General features: G+C 57.8%; 1 protein-coding gene across 2 annotated transcripts in view; it reads left to right on the top strand.

Annotated features, from left to right (window-relative positions):
• Positions 1-7,429: 7,429 nt before the first annotated feature.
• FBLN2 (fibulin 2) overlaps positions 7,430-22,568 on the top strand; it is a 68,074-nt gene continuing 52,935 nt past the window's right edge. For both annotated transcript variants that reach the window (XM_070776985.1, XM_070776984.1), the window contains exon 1: positions 7,430-7,547. The gene's annotated coding sequence lies outside the window, so the exon portion shown is untranslated. The remainder of the gene's footprint in view (positions 7,548-22,568) is intronic.

Below are 22,568 nucleotides of genomic sequence, written 5' to 3'. Positions count from 1 at the left end.
GTCATGGTGCTGAGGGCCCAGCCACCGGGGTGTGGGCTAGGGTGGCCAGAGACCTAGGGCTTAAATATGAGAGTAACAGTGGATGAAGGCTGGATGAATGAAAAAGAGCTGGAAGAAAACACAGGTCGCTTACTAGTCCGTCTTAGAATGGAGAAATCCTACGCACAGAGGAAACTGCTAGACAGTTTTTCTACATCAAACTTTACAAGTTAAAAAAAAAAAAACTTTACAAGCTCTACATGTTAAAAAAAAAAAAAGAAACAAACAAATAATCTTAAAACAAAGGTGTCTGCAGCAGGTACTTGGCAGACAAAGAAAGGGTCGGCGCTCCCACTATACAAAGAACTCTCAAAAATTTTTCAGATGAACTCCTCAATGGTGACAGCAAATGAAGAACAGGTGCATGGAGTTCTCAGAAGACACATAATCATTTACAAAGGCAATCAACTTCAGGCGGTGGGAGAACGCCTTCGCCTGGCAGATGGACTAAGACCTCAGAAGACGGGTAGTCCCCAGACATGGTGACTGGGTGAGGAGCAAGCGCCCTCACACGGCTGTGGGGAGGAAATCTGTGTGACTTTCCGGGGTCCTTTGGCAGGATATGTCGCAAGCATTTACACACCTGCACACCCTTGCAACTTCTGGATGGTGGACAAGTGCCCAAAAATATAGGTTGGAGGTTAGTCTTCAAATTATTTTTCATGATAAAAACATTGGAAATGATGAAAGGAGGATCAGATCAAGCGCGGTTACAGCAGACAGTGGAACACGGGACAGCTCTCGACTGTAGTTATGTAGACACGCGTGTTGATGTAGGAAATGGCCACAGTGTATCACATAAAAATGGAGCAGAAAGTGTGTTAGAATTTGATTGTGAGCATGCACACGGACGGGCTTCCCAGGGCGCTAGTGGTAAAGAACCTGCCTGCCAATGCAGGAGACACAGGAAACTTGAGTTCGATCCCTGGGTAGGGAAGATCCCCTGGAGGAGGAAATGGCACCCCACTCCGGTATTCTTGCCTGGAGAATCCCCGGGACAGAGGAGCCTGGGGGGCTACAGTCCACAGGGTCACAGAGTCAGACACGACTGAAGCGACTTAGCAGGCACGTATGTGTACGCACATACATTCATTCATGCAACTACTCGTTTTTATAAAACAAAAGGGGCTGGGAGAGTTTCTCTTGTGAAGGTAGATTTGCTAGTGTTGAGTGTTTTATTATGCATTTCCTAACTTATTTAGTAAAATCAGAACCAGCCTCTCCCGTTTCACAGATGGGAAAACTGAGGCTCAGAGCAGACAAGAGACTTGCTGGGATCAGGCCTCCTGTCTCTGGGCTGCCCCAGTAGGGAAGGGGCGCTGAGACCTAGTTTTCCAGCCCTCCAGGGAGGTCCTGGCCCCCTGAGCAGAGTGCCCCTAGCCCCCTCCCCACCTTTCCCCCTCCCAGGAAAGCTGGCCTGGTGGTGAGACTGGGCCAAGTCTTGTCTAGGGTGACCAGAACTTTTCAGAAGTGCCAGAAATTTCATCACACCAGGCAGAGGGATGGGCGGTGGTGAGTCACGAATGAGCTAGGCCACAGGAGGTAGGGTCTGGCCATTCCCAGCTGGGAGGCGTCAGGCTTTCCTGGAATCAGCAGATGGCTTGGGAAAGTGGAGAGAAATCCTAGAGTGAGAGACTGTGAAGGCTTCCTCCAGCTCCTCCAGCTCCTCTCTCCACACAGCCTGCTCCAACCACTCTGCCAAGGGGTCCCCCGCCCCTGCTCACGCCCCGTGGATGGGGAACCTCCTGCCTGGCTGCAGGGTGCTCCTCTCCTGCCTCTGGGAGGGCAGGGAGAGTGAGCGGACTCTGCGCTCAGACTGCTGTGGGCTGGGGCCTTAGCTTTGCCAACAAGCTGTGGTTTCTTTGTCTGTGAGATGGGGGTGATAATACCTAGTTTCTCAAAGACTACTTTTAAGATCAAATGAATTAATCAGTGTAGGGTTCCCATTAAAGTACTGTCATTGTTGTTCAGTCACTAACTTGCGTCCGGCTCGTTGTGACCCCATGGACTGGAGCACACCAGGCTTCCCTGTCCTTCCCTGTCTCCCAGAGTTTGCTCAGACTCATGTCCATTGAGTCAGTGATGCCATCCAACCATCGCATCCTCTGCCGTCCCCTTCTCCTCCCGCCTTCAGTCTTTTCCAGCATCAGGGTCTTTTCCAATGAGTCAGCTCTTCACATCAGGTGGCCAAAGTATTGGAACTTCAGCATCAGTCCTTCCAGTGAATATTCAGGATTGATTTCCTTTAGGATGGACTGGTTGGATCTCCTTGCAGTCCAAGAGACTCTCAAGAGTCTTCGCCAGCACCACAGTTTGAACTATTAAAGTATATGATTAACAGATATGAGTTTATTTTTCATTCTAATCAGTGTCACCTTTATTTAAGGCAGAGCATCCTTGGAGATCATGAAAAACAGATTCCTGATGGCTAACTAACCTGGTGTCCTAAGTGGGCCTGGGAACTGCCAGGAGGTAACGTCGCCACAGTGAAACTCAGGCTATCAGCTGAAGCTCTTGGGTGCAAGTGATAAAACCCCAGTTCAGATTGGCTGAAGCCCCAAAGGGAATTTAGTACGCCCTGGAACAGGGGGGTGGGCTGGCTTCAGGCCTACAGACCCAGGGCTCAGCACACCTGAGGGCTCATTTCTCTTGCAGGTGAATGGCCAGGCCAGGTTCAGTGACTCCACGAGCCTCAGGGATGGTTCCACCCCAGCCTGACTTCCCCCTGGTAGACAGGGGGCTGCTCCAGCTCCGTGCCCACCCCAGGCCCTCACTTTAGCCAGCAGGAAGGGGAAAGGGTTCTTGACCTCCTGCAGCCAGAGAGTGGGGCCACGCAGAGACTGGGTACAATCAGCTTTCATCAGGTTGACAAGTAGGATGCTGGGGATCAGAAAGGAGTGCAGACGGGCAAAGGGGCTGCAGGGACGGGTGGAGTCCAGAGCAGAGGGGCTTGCGCGGGGCTCCAGGCCTGACTCTGTGCCCGGATCTGAGCTCCCTCCATGCTACCTGCCAGCAGCTGCCCTCGGCCACCCCTTGGGACTGGCGTGTGTCCACTGCGGCCACTCCTAGGGGCAGATCGTGGGACTCGGGGGCCGTTTGAGCAGGGGATTCCAGGGCCTGGCGTGAGGCATGGTGGGCTCCAGGCAGCAGGGACACAGCTCTGCCAGAAGGCTACAGGGAGCCTGAGTTTTCCCCACTTGGCAGCACCTCCAGGCAACTGGGACTTAAAAAAAAAAAAATTCCAACACCTGGCTGCACCCTCCAGAGACTCAGATTTAATCGTTCTGGAGTAGGGTGATTCTAGACAGCAGCTTTGTCCTAGAGCTGAGTTCCCAGGGGCGGGGCAACCCCGGGTCTGTCGGACAGAAGCCTGGCAGGCAGCGCTGCTCTGGGGAGGAGGGCCTGTCTGAAAGTCACTGTCCATCCTCTCTGAATGTCTTTCCCGTATGTGGGAGACATTCTGGCTGGGCCCGGACGCTTCACTTTCTGTGCCCCCCAGTTTCTGTGAATGTGAGGTCAGAGCGATGGGAAAGCTGGCCCAGCGCAGAGCTCAGTCTTGGGAAAAGGAGGGGGTTCCCCGTGACCCCCAGAGGCAGCAGCAGGCGGATCCTGGGGGAGTGAGCAGCCCCCACACTGCCGGCACACAGGGCTGCAGGGAGAAGGCGGCCGGCTCAAGCTGGTGCCGGCTGCGTGGAGCTAGCGACAGCGGACATTTAATTGAAGGCTCATCACGTGCCAGACTCGCCGTAAGCATCTTCAAAACAATCCCACGGGGCAGGAACTATTTTCCAGACAAGTCCACTGAGGGCAGAGGGCTAAAGCCCCCCACGAACGTCACGCAGGCAGATGTGGCTTTAAACCAACCCTTTGGCTGCAGAGCCCGTGCGTCCAAACCTACATGATTGTTGTCTGGGGTTATCACTGTCTGGGGTCACTCTCGTCTCTCACGCACCAGGAGAGGCACGGGACCTCCTCCTGCCTACGCAGCAAGGATATAGTCCCAGCCAGCTCAGTAGGCCTTCTCTGCCCCACCGGTGCTGGCAGAGGGATTCAGGTGAGCCCCCACACCCGCCAGCCCCGGCGCCTCGATGCCTGGGAGATCGTCACCGATGTAACCCCTCTGCCCACTCTGAGCGTTCTGTCTCAGCCTTATCGGCCCGGAACTTCCTCCAATCGTGTCTTGGCTGGGCCCCGGGCCCCAAATTCCTGGTGGGTGATGTGCACGCTGCTTGCGATAACGGCCCTGGCAGGACTCTGAGGGGCCGGCTGCCTTGGCTCATCTCCAGCTCAGATAACAGGGAGGTATCTCCGCTTTATCTTCTGGAAAGCTGGCCAGGCCTTGGGGGCGGGTTGGAAGGTGAGGCCCAACCTCACTGCCGCCCCTCCCGGCCTGGACACCTGGGGCGGAAAGGGAGTGCATCTGAGAGCGGAGGGCTGCCCAGAGCCTTCCACAGCTGCCCACAGCATCACCAGATATTTACTGAGCTCGCTCCCGGGGCCAAGCCCTGTTCAAAGTGCTCTGGGACTTCAACTCATTTAATCCTCCCCACAAATCCCACGGGATTGGCCCTGATGTTATTCGGCTCATTTGACAGTTGAGACAATCAAGGCCCAGGGAGGTCAAGCAACTCGCCCAAGGTCACACAGCTGGTGGGTGGTGGAGTCCTTACCAGGTTAGCTTACTTCAGTTCAGTTCAGTCGCTCAGTCGTGTCCGGCTCTTTGTGACCCCATGAATTGCAGCACGCCAGGCCTCTCTGTCCATCACCAACTCCCGGAGTTCACTCAGACTCACATCCATCGAGTCAGTGATGCCATCCAGCCATCTCACCCTCTGTCGTCCCCTTCTCCTCCTGCCCCCAATCCCTCCCAGCATCAGAGTCTTTTCCAATGAGTCAACTCTTTGCATGAGGTGGCCAAAGTACTGGAGTTTCAGCTTTAGCATCATTCCTTCCAAAGAAATCCCAGGACTGATCTCCTTCAGAATGGACTGGTTGGATCTCCTTGCAGTCCAAGGCACTCTCAAGAGTCTTCTCTAACACCACAGTTCAAAAGCATCAATTCTTCGGCGCTCAGCTTTCTTCACAGTCCAACTCTCACATCCATACATGACCACTGGAAAAACCATAGCCTTGACTAGACGGACCTTTGTTGACAAAGTAATGTCTCTGCTTTTGAATATGCTGTCTAGGTTGGTCATAACTTTCCTTCCAAGGAGTAAGCGTCTTTTAATTTTATGGCTGCAGTCACCATCTGCAGTGATTTTGGAGCTCAAAAAAATAAAGTCTGACACTGTTTCCACTGTTTCCCCATCTATTTCCCATGAAGTGATGGGACCGGATGCCATGATCTTCGTTTTCTGAATGTTGAGCTTTAAGCCAACTTTTTCACTCTCCACTTTCACTTTCATCAAGAGGCTTTTTAGTTCCTCTTCACTTTCTGCCATAAGGGTGGTGTCATCTGCATATCTGATAAACTCTGCATATCTGATAAACATAGCTGTCATCATAGCTTACTTAGAGTTACTTATAAATGGACTTTAAAAAGGCATCTAGGGACAAGAACTCTCAGGAACAAAGCGGGTAGAGAGGGATGGAGGGAGGGGCAGTTGCTATCTCTGCTGGGGTCTCAGGGAGGGCTCCCTGGGGGTGGGGTGGGGAATGACATCCCACTGTATGGGGATCTGGGGGAAGGGCATTCCAGGCGGAGGGAACGGCTAGTGCAGAGGCCCCAGGCAAGAACAAGCTCCAGGGGAAAAGGGCCCGCAGAGAAAGGGCCTGGCGGGGTTATGGGGAAGCCGCTGGCCTGGCCCCAGGCTTTCAGTACAGAGCTGGCCCCTCCATCCGGTTCTGGCTCGTCTGCAGCCAGTCTGAGCCCCTCGGCACTCTCTGGCTTCACCTCCTCCCAGATGGGTGACCCTGGGCAGGCGGCTTCCCTTCTCTCTGCCTTTGCCCTTGGCTGCCTCATCCCAGTCTGGGCTCTGGAGGCCCCTAGGGTGGGGGCAGGGCCCATGGCTGCTGCTCAGATGTGAGGCAGCGACTGCTACCACATGTCTCCTGGCAGGGATGGAAGGTGCTCCCAGAGGTCGCTGGGCTGAGACACACACAGAGACGGAGGACAGAGTCAGAGGGAGATGCGGGGACCGAGAAGAATAGAGGAAGAGAGAGAGACACAGGCGGAGACGCAGAGACGGAGAGACAGGGTCGGTGGGGAGGGGGAGACGCCCCCAGAGAGCCTGGGAGACACGGGCCATCTGAAGGAGACACCCAGAGACACAGGGAGACGTTGACCCGCAGCAGCAGAGAGATGGGGACGGAGACGCTAGCAGAGAAAGCTGACTGTCCGGACGCCACTGAATGGTACTTGCCGTGATGAATTTCACGCTGTGTAAATTTTACAGCAAAAAGAGAGACAGCGATGGAAGGACAGACTTCTGGGATCCTGACTCTCTGGGGCCCTAAGCGGTGGTGGGGAAGGGACCGGGGCTGGGTCCCTGTGCAGAGTCCAGGCCTCCAGGGCCCAGGGGTCTGGGGGCCAGTCCCCCTTTCACCGGGCTGCCCCGGTCTGGCAGTGGCCGGTTTTGCTTATGTGGGCTTTGGGACGGGTTCTGAGCCCTTGGCCAGGAGACAGGGCCTGGGAGGTCTGGGGAAGGCAGCCTGTCCCTGTAGGTCCTGTCGCCAGCTCCAAGGCTGCCAAACCCAGTGAGTGGGGGCCGGACGAGGCCCCCCGCCCCGGCTGTGGGGGTCGGCGTCAGGGCACTCAACCTTCTGAGCTGACAGCTTGGGGTGTTCACTGCCTGTCGCACCTAGCCAGGAGGGCATAATACGGGGTTCTCCATGGCTCCCCACCAACAGCCCAGGATATGGCTGCTCAAGAGATGAGGAGCCTGGGCTCAGAGAGGTCAAGGGCCTTGGCTGAGGTCACACAGTGGCCACAGGCAGCTGTGTGGGCTGGGGAAAAGGACAAGCCGAGGCTGGGGGCTGGGACCTGGTGCCAGCAGGCCGGGGTGGTGTGGGAGACCCCCAGACGGGGAGCGAGCGGGTGAGAGGCGGCCAGGCCCCTCGGGCCCTCTCAACATGCTCGGGGAGGCCCGCCCATCTTCCCGGCGGGGACACTGAGGCCCAGCTGGCCGAGGCGGCCGGGCCAAAGCCCCTGTGGGCGGCAGGGCCAGGGCGAGGACTCTGCGCCAAAACGGGTCGGCGAAGGGGCGCGCCCAGGGCGCTCGGGGCTCGAGGCGCACGCGCGGCGCGGCCACGTCCGGCCCCGGGGGCGCGGCGGGGCGGGGAGCGGCGGCGCGCGCTCGGCCCCCTCCCCGGCCGCGGCCGAGACCCCGCCCCGGAGGCGGAGGGGGCAGGGCGGCCCGGGGGCCCGGCGCCCGCTCGGCCCGCCCCCGGCCCGCCCCCCGGCCCGCCCCGCGCCGCCGCCGGGCTCCCCGAGCTCTCGACGCGCCGACGGCTGGACGGACGGACGGGTGGACGCGCCGGCGGCCGGGCGAACGGAGCGCAGCGCGGTGAGTGCACGCGGACCCCGGCCCGCGCCCCCGGGCCCCCCGGCTCCCCCTCTGCGGCGCTCCCCCGCCTAGTCCGGCCCCCGGCCCCCGGCCCCGGAGGGAACCGGGCCCTGGTCGGTTGGTACCGCTCTCCTCCCCCGCGCGTCCCCCTACCGCGGGCGGCCCAAGTTCTCCTGCTCCCGCGCACGCCCACCCCGGACCCCCTGCGCACGCCCGGCCCCTCACACTCCGCTCTCTCACGTCTCTTGTGCGCGCACAGGTTTCACCCACACGTGCCTTGCACACGGGCGGCCCCAGACACGCACGCCAGCCTCCACCCCGCTGCCTGTGAAGCGCGTGTGCCTCGCCGCCGTGCACGCGGGTGTGCCACACACGTGTCTGTCCCACACGCCTCTCCCGTGTGTCACACGCATACCTGCGGTGGTGAGCAGACCCCCCTCCCACACACACACCATGAATGCCTGCAGAGGCCAATAGCTTCCTCTTTGGGGGACCCCGGCCCCCCCACCCCAGTGGGCACCCCGCTTCATGCCCTCCTGACCCCGGTGGGGGCCCAGGCAAGCCCCCAGAGGCTTTGTCCCTTGTTGGGGAGCCTGGGTGGCTCCTGGGAGCACAGGCCGGGGTGACTGGCCCTGCCAACCCCCCCCCTTCACTCCCACCCCCACACACCCCCTCCCTGTATCCTCTCCTGCCCACTCTCCAGGCAGGGGTGCCCTCTTGCCCTTTGCGGTCACAGGGTCTCATTCCCACCTCAGTGTGTGCCCACCACTTGGGCTGGTCCAAAGCTGGCCTGAGCCAGCAGGTGTCACCGTGACCGGCCAGAAATGGAAAAATGGAAAGAACGTTTGGGTGCTGGCCATCACCCCGAGCCCCTCGGATCACGGTGCGGCTGCAGGGCCCTTCTGGGGTCACCTGGTGCCTGGGCCTGGCCTGAGTCTGTGGCTGAGTGGTTGGGACTCTGAGTGTCCCCATCCCCACGTGCAAACAGGGCTGAAGATCCCCCTCCCCGCCGCCCCCCCCAGGAGGAAGGGAGGACCTGGGAACTACTGCTGGATCGACTGCCCACCGCCCCGACCCCCGACCAGATCCAGAGCCTTGGGAAGGGCAGTGGGCAGGGCGTGGATGGAGTCAGAGGCTCTTACTTGGGAGGCGCGGACTTGCCAGCCCCCACCGAGCCTGGCCCTGCCTGTTTGGTTTGGCTCTCAGCAAGTTAGTATTCTTTTTAAAAATTTAATTAGCTGTCAGCATTTACAGATCGGTGAGCTTCACAGAAAAGTCCGGATTTCTGTCTTGTGAGAAATCGCAGGGTTCTGGCGGCTTGGGACCCATGTCGCCGGGGGTTGGTGCCCTTGAGTAGTTTGGCTTGCCTGCCGCCCCTGGGGTCGGGGCCGGGGCCCACTTGGCTGTAGTCCCCAGCTGGCCGCTTTCACATTTGCGGCTCCCTCCAGACCTGCTGTATAAACTGGGATGTTCTTGCAGCAGCAGCGGCCACCCCAAGTGGGCCTGGGCTGGTGGACACTCTTCCTGCCATGGCCTTGCAGTCACTCTGACTCCAGGACCACCAGGCTGCAGACTCCGAGTTCCCCAAGGCTGCAGGGCCTCCGGAGGACCTTGGTTGTCCTGTTGGGCATCAGAATTCTGTGTCTGCCGTGGGGGGGAGCAGGGAGCACTTCCCTTCCCCACCCCTGGCCGGCCTTGGAGGAGGAGGTGCTCTCTGCAGGGCGGGGCTCAGGCCGGGGGACAGGCTCCCAGCTCCCACTTCTTGGCGGCCTCTCGCTGGGTGGCGTGGGGCGGGGCGGTGGCTGCCTTAAGGCCTGGTTGCTGTGACTCTCTGCTCTCTTTCTGCCGCATGGATGTGGCCGAACTCATGCCAGCTGACTGTGCCTGTGGTGGGTGGCTCCCTGGAAGTTTGCTGACTGACTGACTGAGGACTGGCCCTGTGGGCGGCACGCGGGACTTGGGGGGTGGACTCAGCCCCTGGCCTCGTCCCTGTACCTCCTGAGGCTTTCGTTCCTGCTATGGAAGAGGGTGCCAAGGGCCTGTTCCGCCCTTCCGTGACCCTGTGTCTTCTCTTCTGTAAAGTGGGTTCTGTCTGATGGCTTTCCAGGGCTCACGGTCCTGAAATGGGGTGTTGAGGAGGGGAGCCTGGGGCCCGCTGCCCAGGAAGTGTCTGGCTATCTCTCCCCTCTGGCTTCTTGAACCCTGATGTCCCACCTCTCACCACCTGCCCCCCCTAAACTGAAGGCCTGGTCCTGGGATGTAGTTCCAGCCTGCCAGGTAGGGTGACTGAAGCAACAGAGAATTGAATTAGGTTGACTTCAGGCAGGTGTAGTTGCTGTAAAGGCACTGAAGCCAACAGGGCAGCCCAACCCAGCTGGGAGGACAGGGTCCTCGGAGGAGGGGATCTCTGAGCTGCTATGGGAGCGTGCTGGCTGAGGGCGCAGCTGGTGCAAATGGCTTTTGGTGGGACCCTGGCGTGCTGTGTGTGAGCCTTGGCGTGTTCGAGGGATGAGGGACTGAAAGGGAGGAGGCTGGAGCTGGTAGGGGAGGGGAGGAGGGGCAGGGCAGGGAGTTGGAAAGCTGCGGAGAAGTGTTTATCCAGGGAGCCACGAGCTCTAATTGCCATTTTAAGACAGCCTCCCTGGCGGTGCAACCTGAGGGCTGTGTGCCCCCACCAAGAGGGTGCTGGCAGGAGTAGGGAGGCCCTCTCTGGGCCTGGGCCCGAGGGCAGGTATCCCCCTTGAGAACCTACAGGGGAGGTGAGGAGACAGGGCCATCAACAGACCTTTGAGATCCAGGGTGATGCATGCTAGAGAAATAGGCGTTGGTGCAACCTCCAACGGAGTACTATGCAGCTGTAGAAAGGAGGCGCTGATCCTCGAGGTCCGTCGAGAGAAGAGAAGAAGGTGCTGAACGGTGTGTAAAATACAGTGTGTCTCGTGCCAAGTGAGAGCTGTGAACCCGCATTTGCTTATATGCTCGTAGGCAAGCGCTGGGAGGAAGCCCTGGGGTGAGTTGCAGTGGTTACCTGTGCTTTGCCTGGAGGGTGGGTGCAGGTGGGGGCCAGGGTGTGAGATCAGGTGGCACTGCCACTGCCAGCCTTATATTTTTGGATTTTGAGCCACACCACTGTGTTCGCTGTTTAAGCATTACATTAGAGTCAGACGCAGCTGAGCGGTTGGTGGGTGAGTATTCATTTGTGAGTTTTAAGTGCAGTGTTTAAGGACGGTTTCTAAGTTCCTTGCTCTACCGAACAGACTGACTTCTTCCTGGCACGGTATACAAAGGTTTCCACTGTGATGAAAATTAGATGCGAGCAAAGTCACGTTTTGCAAAGTTTGGCAACTGGACGAAAGAAAAAATGCTGCCCTTTTCTCTGCCCCTTTTCCTGTGGGAGTTTCCTTCTCCAAGTTTGACTGCTGGCTCTTCCTGGGGTGGGCACCATGGCACTGGCGCCCATCCTCAGCCTGCCTCCGCAGTCCGCCTGCCAGTGGGCTAGAGCTTAGCGACAGGTCCAGACCACGGGGGCCTGCTGGGCGCAAGGAAGTCCCCGCCTTGGCGACCCTCAAGGCTCAGATCCCACCTCTGCTGGTCGCAGGCCATGCTTTCTTTGGGACAGGACCCCCTCTGTCAAATGGCGTCACAACCCATCTCTTAGGGTTGTTGGAAGGAGGAAGGGAGTGATGCCCAGTGGGTGCTGGTCGCTGTCCTTGGGGAAAGCAGTGCCAGGACCAGCTCCTCTGCCCCCCAGAGAGCTCGCTGTCTCAGGGAGACAGACGGATGCTCACTGTGAAGTCCCGAGGCGGCCGGGTGCACCTGGGCTGCAGAGCAGGTGAAGCTGGCCGGGAACCGGGGTGGGGGTGGGGCTGCTGTAGGGGGGACGTCAGCGGAGGCCAGTGGAGTTCGGGGAAGGGGGCACAGCAGGGACTATAACCCAGAACAGCTGGAGGAAGGACCCCCGTGAGCAAGGGGGTGGTCAGATCTGGGGATACAGGGGGACTTGCAGTTTTACCCTGGGTGTGATGAGAAATCAGATGAGCGCAGGCCGATCTGATTGGGATTTTCAGGGACCCCTGGCTTCTGGGAGTGGGGTTACAGCCTGCCTCCGGGAAGGTTGGGAATCCAGGGTGGGGATTGTGTGGGAGCAGCCGGGAGAGGCTGGCTGGCCTTGGGGTTCCTTCCGTGTGAGGGACCTTGAGTCCCCCCCTCACACCCAGCACTCAGGACAGCCTCTGGTGTGGGCCAACCCAGGGTCCCTCCAGTAGCCATCCTGAGGGCCCCAGGGACCCATTTAGGCAGTTCTGAAATGCTTCTGTCAGAGTGGTTCTGGGGGAGAGCACGGAGCCTCTGGGAGTTTGGGCGTGGTCAGGGAGGGCTTCCTGGGGGGGGCGATACTTTCTCTGTAATGTGAACGTTGAGGGGTGAGCAGAACACTGGTTCCTCTCGGGTGAGTGGGAGGGGAGGCGGGCTGTGAGGCTGGCCTCACGTCCTGGACCAGACAGGGAGGACCTTAAGTCCTGCTCAGAGGGTAGCGGGTGGGCAGCCTCGGGCGTTTCTGAGCGGAGGGGCGAGGGTCCGCCGGCCAGCGGGAGGCCTGGGCAGGTGACAGGGCAGGGAACCAGGCTCAGCGTAGGTGGGAGGCTGGCTGCAGTCACACAGCATGTGAGGACCAGGGCTGCGCGGGGGCCAGGTCTGTCCACCTCGGGTCCTGCCCTGGGTTCGGGGTACCGTGGCACGCAGGAGCCACTACTCCCTTCCCTTCGGGCTGGTCCCTTCCCGGGGCCCCTGTGGGTCAAGTCGTTCGTCATTTCGCACCATTGTCCTCAGGGTTGTTGGAATCTGGAAGCATTGCAAAAATGCCCGTCTTCTCATATATGGAGATTATAGCAAAGAAAGTGCTGGTTTGGAGAAAGGTCATTTCCTTCCTCCAGGGTGGGGAGCCTGGCTTTTCGGTGGGGGGTACGTGTGCTGTAATATGGGCGGCCAGGGCAGCCCTGCCTGGGTCAGCGGCGGTGAGGAAGTGCTGTGCCTGTCTGCCAGGGGGGCGTAGTTGGCGGGGAGCATCAAGAGCCTCTGTGTGGCCAAGAGGGTGGGGCCACCAGCCCCCGTGTGCCCAGGAGTGGGCGACCTCCTGCGGCCCTGGAGGCTTTTGCCTTCGAGCAGACTCTGCTGGCCTCAGGCCATCTCACCTCCTAGGGCCTCAGTTTCTTCCTCATCTGCAAACTGGGGCCAGCCCTCCTGGCTCTGCTGTCACTTGGAGCCCAGGAATGGCCTGAAGTGTGAGAAGAGGGGTCCAGGGTGCTGGGTGATGGTGGGGTGAGGACCCCGCCAGGCCAGGGCGCCCGTGCACCTGCCTGGGCCTGGAAAATGGGGAGTTGGAGATTCAGAGTGAGGCTGTGGAGTCCTGACCTCCAGCCCGGCCTTCCTTACTCCAAATGGTTGGGACTCCACACACAGGGCACAGGGAGGGCAAAAAAGGCAGCTGTGAACGCCCAGGAAAGATTGACTGGCAGGGGGCATACTGAGCTGGGTCTTTAGGGATGAATAGGAGTTTGCTCAGGCCATGGGTGTGCCTGGCAGAGGGCCCAGGGCACTGGGCAGACCTGAGGGGCCGTGAGATTGAGAGGAGCTGAGGCAGGTCCTTTATTGAATGCCTGGTTTGCCTGGTGCCGTGCTGCGGTCTTTACATCTCCTCTGGAGTCTGCCCGTGTCGCCCGGAGGCTGTTGTGATTGGGCTCACGAGCAGACAGGAGCGGGTCTGCTCTGGGGTCACATCCTCTGAGCCGCCCACAGCCTGGGGGTAGCTGGGCTCACATTTGAACCCTGACCTCCAGGGTCCAGGGCTTGATCCCACTTGTTGCCCATCTCTGCTCCAGCAGAGTTGACTGACGGCCTTGGGGGCCCTTTGGGGACAGCCGTAAGAAGTTTCTAAATTTCAGGGCCATGCAAATAAATGGGGGTGCTGGCCTGGCAGAGGCCCCAGATGGTCACAGAGCCTCCCTGGCTGCACCGCCTTCCGGACGCTGATGCTTCGGAGGGTGGTCCAGGAGCCCTGGTCTGCGGGACCAGCCCCCTGCCCATCCGCTTCATCACACCTCCTGCCCATCCTTATCTGTCTGTCTGTTTGTCTGTCTGCCTGCTGCTGCTTCCCTCTGTGTCTCCATGTCTCTGTCTGTCTCCCTGCCCCCATCCCCGATCCCAGAGTCCCTCCCTGGCCTCCGTGAGGCTCAAAGGAGGACCCAGGAGACGGGGCTTCTGTATGAAGGGTGGACACACGCCAGCGGTGGTTACGGTGGGACCACCACCTCCAGCTTGGCCAGCGACTTGCCGGGTGACGTCACGTGAGTTTTTCCCCATTGCTGAAGGCCCTTCTGGGATGAGCGCAGCCGACAGTCACGTTGAGGACGCATCTTGTATCCTGTGCCGGTCTTGTGCTGGGGCCAGGCGAGTGAATCCAGCCACCCATCCCCACTCTCCCACCCACCAGAAGCATCAGGGCTGAGCAGGAGAGCTGGGTCCTCGCCTCCAGCCCATGTGCGCCAGATGTCAGCTCCCAGCACGGGGAGGCGACCTGCCCGCCTTGGCCCCGTGGGCATCTGGCCTGTCTGGCAGAGGGGAGGTGGTAGCAGAACCAGCCTGCCCAGGGCACCACAGGAGCCCGGAGCGCAGGGATGTGGGCAGAGCTGCCCGCGCTGAGCTCGGACAGGACGCGGGGTGTGATGGGCGCTGACACCTGGTCACATCAGCGCAGCTGGGAACCCAGTGGGGCAGGCGTGCACAGGCTCACACTCACGCACACGTACTCCTACATGCTTAAACGTGCCTCGGGGCACACACCTGCCCACATGCATACTCACTTAGACTTCACGTGCACACAGATGCACTGACCTCACCCCCCTCTGCCCCAGCACTCCTGCTCACACGGACCCGCAGGTAATGGACATGCGTCTCTTGTGGAGGGACCCTTGGTCTTTCAGCTTCCCTTGAAAACGCATGTTGCTTCCGATGGAGAAGGAAAAGAGGAAGCCAGAGGCGGTCTGCGTGGTAGGTAGAGAGGTAGGGAGAGAACCAGGTCCCGGCCCCGCTCGGGGACTGCCCTCTCCTCCTCCAGCAGTTTCTCGGTGTGCATGGACCCCTGGAGTCCAGGGGCTGGAGAAGGGCACGTGCCTGGTTTGGGAGGCTCTGAAGGAACGGTGGACCCCAGAGGTGATGTCCTACCTTTGTGTCCCTTTCAGGGGAGAGACGTTGGGCTTCCCAGGTGGCTCAGTGGCTAAAGAGCCCACCTGCAATGCAGGAGACACAGGAGACGTGGGTTCAGTCCCTGGGTTGGGAAGATCCCCTGGAGGAGGGCATGGTGACCCCCTCCAGTATTCTTGCCTGGAGAATCCCATGGATGGAGGAGCCTGGAGGGCTACAGTCCATGCGGTCACATAGAGTCACATATAACAGCATGCACACACGCAGGAGAGGAATTAAATCCCTGTAAAGGCCAGTTTATTCTGCCTATGTGTGGTGGTGGGGGGGTGGGTGATGGGTGAACCCATTCTCTATGTCTGTCAGGGAGGGAGCCCCTCCAATAAGGACCGAGTGGATGATCCACTGTACCAGGAGCAACTGACTTCTCTCAGGGCTTTTAATCACAAAATGTTGAAGCTTACTGAGTAGCATCTATTGAAAGGCTCACATCGAATTTGTCTTTTAGGGAATTGCCTTGATTTTTCAGTGTTGTACGGCGCTTGCATTCCTGAGGTAAGCCCTGTTTGGACACGATGTATTATTACCCCTGTAATGTGCTGCTCGATTCAACTTTCTGATATTTTACTTAGGGCTTGGCAGCTCGATTCATAAGTGAGGCCGGCTGGTACCTCACTCTTGTCGTGTCCACGTCTGCTTTTGGTATCAGGACTTTCCCTAGTCTCGTAAAACGGGAGGAGGAGGCCCCGTTCTTATTCTAGGCGCTGGAACAATTTTTAATAGAGTGGGAACTATCGTCAGCTCGATTGGACCAGGTCTCGGGCTGGCCGCTGCAGCTACGTTTCGATTTCATCCCACGGCGCCCTGCGAGGGCAGCGTGTTCTCCTCGCTGGATGGAGATGGGGAAAAGGAAGCTCAGAGGTGGAGCCTCTCAGACGGCAGGAGGGGGCTCCGCTGGGCTGTGAACGTGAGCCAGTCTGACACCCGCCCCGCGCTTTGCACGCTGTTCACCGCAATGCAGGACTCCCCTGAGACGCTGGCCTGTGGGGGAGCTGCGGGCCTTGTTCTGGGTTTTCCAGGGAGGCTGGGAGGAGCACTGGTGGAGCGAGAGCTCCCCTCACTTGCTCACGGTCTGCTGGCCCACCCGCCATCCGAGCATCCGCTTGTCTGCTGACCCACTTCCTGCCCAGCCAGCCCGTTGTCCTTCAGCCCTTCAGCCCCGTGCTTCTGCCCCCGCTGCTAACCCACCCTCCCGTCCACGCTGCCTGCATCTCCTCACCCATCTTTCCACCCACCCGCCTGCCCATCCACCAGACATTTATCCACGGGCTGGTTACTCCTCCATTCACCAATCCATCTTCACATCCATCTGTCTTCCATCTGCCATTCATTCACCCATCATCCCTGATCGGACCGCCATCCGTCAGACACCCATCCATCTCTTCATCATTGTCCATCCACGTGCCAATTCATGTACCCATCTGCTAGTCCACCTTCTCATCCACCTTCCCTCTGGTGCCCACCCACTCATCCGTCCACTGATTCATGCTTTCATCTGTGCCTTGATCCACCCATCCATTCATCCGTCCACCGGCCCTTGGGTCTTGGCCTTAGATTTGGGTGTGCAGAGAATCAGGAGGGAGGGCACTCTTGTTTGGGATAACGATATTAGCCAAAATGAGCGGCTGTAAACCAGAGCCTTAGAATTTAGCAGGAATTACGTATGTGGAGGGCAACTCAGAGAAATGGAGTAGGAAAGATAGGTGGGAGTTGGATGGTGAAGGACTTTGAAAGCTAACCCTAGGAGTTTTCACTTTATCCTTGGGCCAGGGGTATTCAACCCTGGTTCCATGAATCCCAGAGAGTCTCTGAGACCCCTAAAATGATAGGCATCAGTTTTTTTTTATATAAGCCCATATATCTGTTAAGACTTTGGGTTGCAAGTGATGGAAAGCATAAGCAAGATGGGTTCATGACTGGCAGAGCTTAGCTTATCTGTTAGCTTCAGGTCTGGCTGGATCCAGGTACTCGACAGCTGTCGCTGTGACTCCATTGCACTTTTCCTATATCTTGGCTTTGCCTTTGTTTTTTTGTTTGTTTTTGAGTTGACTCCAGCCTCAGACAGTCTCCACCTGACAACACGATGGCTTCAGGGACCCTCATTGTTAAATCAGCTCACATCTAATACAGTGGGAAGAAGAGAGGCTGTTTGCCCAGGGCAAACAGGGCAACAGGCCCTGAATTGGGCCTCACGGGCTCAGGTCGGCCTGGTGTCCATCGCTGGGCTAGGCACTGTTGCGAGAGGAATGAGAAGCACGGATGGCATGGCGATTGAGTGGTGTGGACCCCAGAATGAAATGCAGGGGCCCTTCTTGGAAGGAGGGTGAGTGTGCGATGGGCGAATGAGAAGCCGTGCCATGTCCAGGGAACGCTCACATTTTCCTTCTGTGGTGGAGATGGGTGCATTAACCGAGAGATTGCGGGTGGTAGAGAACCATCAGAATTTCTAGCAACTGGGAGGCAGTCGGGCGAGAGGTCCTCGGCGGGTAGGACCGCGGGCAAGCTGGATGCCTGTCTGTCTGCCTGGGACCGGGTGGAGGGTGTGGGGACGCAGGTGGGGAGGGTGATGAGCTCAGCCTTGGCCCGGGTAGGGCCATTGCTCACCGCTCCGCCCAGTGTGTTTCCTCTCTCCAGAGTCTTGACTCCTGGGGAAGGAAAATATCAGCTCCGTCCTGTGCCAGAAGCAGCATTTTCTTTTCTCGAGGGTTGACTGTGAGTCTTGGGTGTTCATCTTTGTAATTTTTCACCTGCTTATGTTGGTAATGAGATTAGTGATTATATATGAAGGCTCAACTCTCACTCTGGATTTAAGGAGATTTTAATCATTTTACTTACTTTTTTTTGTTTGTTTGTTTCTCTTTATGAGCAAAGAGAGGGAAGGGAGGGGAAGAAGTCTGGCTGTTAAACTGGAAGGATGGTCTTCCCGGTTTTCACAAGCTCGCCCGTGGAGGGTCTCCAGGGCCATGAGTGTGAGCACATGGGCCCCAACACCCTCTGTGCCTTCCACCTGGGCCCCACTGCGGTCAGTACTTTGCACCTCAGGTTGGCCCGAGACCCGGGGTCCCCTGCACTCTCCCTCCAGTCCCCGTCTGCCTTGGGGGTCCCAGGCTAGTCCCCTGTGCCCTCAGCCGTGCCCACTGTCCCCTGGCCAGCCCTGTCTTTTTGCAGATGACGGCATCGATTACTGAGATGTCTTTCCATGAGAAAGGGAAGGAATATCGGCCTTTGAAGGTGGAAGCCAGGCCTAATCACTTTTCTTTGGGTGGTCTGTGACGATTTTTCATATCTGTCCACTCCTGTCCATTTTTTCTGCCAACAGCTCTCTTGTTTCCTTTTTCTGGACTATTATAATAGGCTCTTTTCTTTTAAAACTCTCTTCCCTTGTGAAAAAACACACATACCAAAACATACCCGAAAGTCCATGAAAGTCAGCATACCAATGAAGAGACGCCCCTGTGACCACCACGGCCTCTGACCCCGGAGGACGCCCCTTCCTTCCATGGTCCTTCGCCCATCCCCGCCCCCACCGCACCCAGGTACCCACCAGCTCAGTGGCGTGGCTGTCCAGCCCTGCCCCCTGTGCCTGCTCTCCCTCTTTGACGATGACAGAGTTTGAGCCGGCTCCCTGCTTCCCGTGGCTGGAATCTTCCTCCGGCTTCCTGACGACTTCCTAACGTGCTGGGACCCGGTGATGCCTCCCGCCACCCTGTTGGAATAGTGTCCACCAAGACACTTTGCCACGTTCCCTGGGGCCCTGGGCATGGGTGACTGACTGGTCTCCTTCTGACCTTCTCTTCTTCCTTAATTTTCACACCCCCGCCTCTTTTCCATCTTGCTGTCCCCGTCAGCTCTTCTCCCTTTGTTCTTTGTCTCCCTGCGTGCCGGCCACAGGGAGTGTAGCCGGTTCATGCCACAGGGCCTTTGCACGTGCTGTTACCGCCTCCTGGCTGGCTTCTCCCACATCTTAGCGCGGCCACTGCACTTGTGCCAGGAGACTCTCAGCCCAAGTGTCGCCTTCTTGGGGAGGCCTGTGCGGCCCCATCTTGCCAGGGTAATCCCTCAGAAGCTCCTTGTTCCCTTCTTATGTGGTATTTGTCTCTTCCATCCACCAGGATGTTGGCCACACGAGGTCTTGGCCACCAGGGGTCTTGTTCGTGGCCGCATCCCAATACCTGTCGTGGAGACTGGCAAGTAGCACGTGGGCAATGAATGTCTGCAACGTGGAGGACCCAGGCTGTGCTCCCTGGCCTGGCGGATCTGCCTTCCGATATCTGAACCACCTTTTACCGTTGGTGTCACTGTGGGCCTGTGTGGGCCTGCGTTTCCTTATCTGTCGAGCGTGGTTAAATAAAATCAACACGCTGGAAGTTCTCAGGCCGGTGCTGGGCGTTCTGTCGGTGCTGAGGAAGCAAAGGTTAATACGAACCTGATCAACAGCTAAAATCCCTCCTGACTCTTTGTGCCAAGAGCACGTTTATTTTTCCCAGAGAATTAGATGACTTCCTCTGATCAGACAAGGAGCACTGGGTCATCCTCCAATTTCCCTTTTAGCCTTGGCTGCCAGGAAGCTTCCTACAACGGGGAGGTCTCGGGGGCGGCCCTGGCTTCCTGTTAGGTCTTCAGCACAGCACTTCTGCCCTCTGCTCCTTGACTGTTGACTTTAGGCTCATAGCACACATTTTATTACTTTTGGCTGTAGAAGATACATATAAAACTGACCCGCTGAGCCATTTTTGAATGGACACCTCAGTACCGCTAAGTCCATTCCCACTGTTGTGTAAAGGTCCCCACCATCCTCTCCAAAACCTTCCTCTTCCCAAGCCGACCCTCTTCCCCATTAGACCCGCGCCCCTCCCACCCACCGCACGCACCATCTTGCTCTCCGTTAGACCCGCGCCCCTCCCACCCACCGCACGCACCATCGTGCTCTCCGTCTCCGTGGAGCTGACTTCTCCAAGGACCGCGCGTAAGTGGGTCGTTCAGTCCTCGCTCGTGTATCTGACCTCTTTCACCGGGCTGTGTTCTCCAGGTTCATCCATGTGGTCACGAGTGTCAGCACTTCCCTTTTACGGCTGGATAATATTCCGTTGTGTGTAGGGAACCGTATAATGTTGATCCATCTGTCTGTTGATGGACGCCTGGGTTACTTTTCCCTTTTGGCTGGCGTGAATGATGCTGTTGTGAACATCTGTGTGCAAAGACTATTTTCAGGACACGTGTTGTGGTGGTTCAGTCGCTCAGTCGTGCCCGACTCTTTCTGACGCCATGGACTGCAGCACACCAGGCTTCTCTGTCCTTCACCATCTTTCGGGGTTTGTTCAAACTCATGTCCGTTGAGTCGACATTTTAGGACATTACTTCTTACCTTTCTGAGCCTGGGGTGATCCCAGCCCAAATTATATAGAAAGTAAAGCTGGGTTTGGGGGAGTTTCTTGGATTAGGCTCCCTGACCTGCTCCTGTGCACACGCACACGTGTGTGCGTCTGTGTGTGGCAGAGCCTGTGGTCCCCGCTGGCGCCCAGGCTGCTGCTCCTCCTGGCTCACGCCGGCACCCTCTCCAGACACTCACCCTTGGCCAACCGGTGTTGCTCCCCACCCCGCCCCGCCCCCGCCTCAGGCCCAGGAGGTGATCTCCCGCTGGCGTCCCTCCGCCATCGTCAGCAGGTGGCCCTCAGACGTGCCTGATGGGGGTGAGCCCTGGGCGCTCCCCGTGGGGTCAGGCAGGTGTCAGACTTCGGCCGAGACGGCACCGTTGCCGTCGTGTCCCCTTTTCTCTTCTCCCAAGGGTTCTTCCAGGGAGAACCACCCTTCTTCCCGTGCTCAGAACCCATCTCAGGCTCTGCTTCTGGGAGGCACCAGCGTGCTCAGAACCCATCTCAGGCTCTGCTTCTGGGAGGCACCAGCGTGCCACTCCCGCTTTCCCTCCCTTGCTTGTGTGTCTCGTGTGGCTGCGCGGATGATGTCGGATTCTCAAACCGTTGACCTTCCAGGCCGCCCGGGTAGGAGCGGGCTCCTTGGTTGTTGTTCAGTCTCTCAGTGGTGTCTGACTCTTTGCAACCGCATGGACTGCAGCACGCCAGGCTTCCCTGTCCTTCACTGTCTCCTGGAGCTTGCTCAAACTCATGTCCCTCGAGTCGGTGATGCCATCCAGCCATCTCATCCTCTGTTGCCCCTTCTCCTCATGCCCTCAATCTTTCCCAGCATCAGGGTCTCTTTCAGTGAGTCGCTCTTTGCATCAGGTGGCCAAAGTATTAGAGCTTCAGCTTCAGCATCAGTCCTGGAATTCCAATGTATATTCATGGTTAATTTCCTTTGGGAATGACTGGTTGGATCTCCTTGCAGTCCAAGGGACTCTCAAGAGTCTCCTCCAACACCACAGTTTGAAAGCATCATTTCTTCAGCACTCAGCCTTCTTTGTGGTCCACCTCTCACGTCTGTACCTGACTGCTGGAAAAACCACAACTTTGACTATACAGACCTTTGTTGGCAAAGTGACATCTCTGGTTTTTAATATGTTCTCTAGGTTTCGAGGCTCCTTGGAGTGGACTTCTTGGAGTGGGCACGATTCCCCAGCTTCCACTTAGAGAAGAGACAGTTCCTAGCCCAGAACACTAGGTGGTTCAGAACTCTAGGCGGGAAGAAGCAGGGACCGCCCCCCCCCCCCGCCCCCCGCCCGCCCCCCGGGACTCTCTCGCCTGTGTTTAGACAGGAGAGGCCTGGGAGGGTTCCAGGAGACAGAAACGGGGTGCCGGGGGGAGCCCCGTGATGCCGATGGACAGCGAGCGTGGCCCCGCCGTGGACCACTGAGGCCCTGCCGTCAGGCCCAGCTTCAGATTTTCCTAGAGAAATTGGAAATCCAGGTTGACTGTAAAATGTTCTGATTTTCTGTGTCATAACATTAAATCGATTCTATAAATTAGTAACAGTGCAACGTTAATAACAGCAACTAATTTCAGAAGCACCGTGTGGGTTCTAAACACACCCCTTGGACAGACGGTGGGGTGGCTGGTCGGCACTCACCCTCTGCTTGGACTTGGGGGCAGCGGGCAGCGGTCTGGACAGGCTTCTGGGAGATGCTGGGGCCAGCGCTGCTCTGTGAGGTGGCGGCCAGCAGGCCAGGTGGTCCCGATTGCTCGCGTGCTTGTAACTGGTGTGTCTACAAGGGTCCTGAGTGTTTATTTCCCTTCTGTCATCCCCAGCTGCTTGAGAGCCTCAGCGTTTGGCTGTGTCTGCCTTGGGTTTAAAAGAAAGATGCCTCACAGATATTTTTAAAGTTTTGAAGCCACACCAGCGTCAACCTGAGACTTTGTTCTCGTCTGGGGTTGCCCAGTAAAGATGTAGGATGCCCAGTTACGTTGGAATTTCAGAGAAAGGATGGAATAAGTATCTCCCAAATATCGCACAGGACTGACTTAGTACCAAACAATCATGCCTTGTTTATCTGAAATTCCTCTGTAACTGCCTGTCTTGTATTTTTATTGGCCAGCTCTGGCAAGCCTGTTCTTGTCAGAATCAGAAGGCTCAGCGAGCTGGAGAAAGGAAGAATTCCCTTATCTTGTGAGTTTCTGTCTGTCACATGAGGCCAGACCCCACGCTCAGGAGTGGAGGCTTGGTAGTGGCGATGAGTCGGTGCCCCATGTGGGGGGCACCAGGGTGGCTTTGCCAGCTCAGAGAGTATGAACCCGGGGCTTCTGTGGACGGGTGTGCTGTAGTCCGTTTATGGGGGTGGGGGTCATCTGAATGGAGGAACATGTGTCTGTGTTTGGG

Source organism: Bos indicus, chromosome 22, assembly GCF_029378745.1.
Source record: "Bos indicus isolate NIAB-ARS_2022 breed Sahiwal x Tharparkar chromosome 22, NIAB-ARS_B.indTharparkar_mat_pri_1.0, whole genome shotgun sequence".
Lineage (NCBI taxonomy): Eukaryota > Metazoa > Chordata > Mammalia > Artiodactyla > Bovidae > Bos > Bos indicus.
Note: the sequence above shows the minus strand (reverse complement) of the source record. Positions and strands in the feature narration are given on the sequence as shown.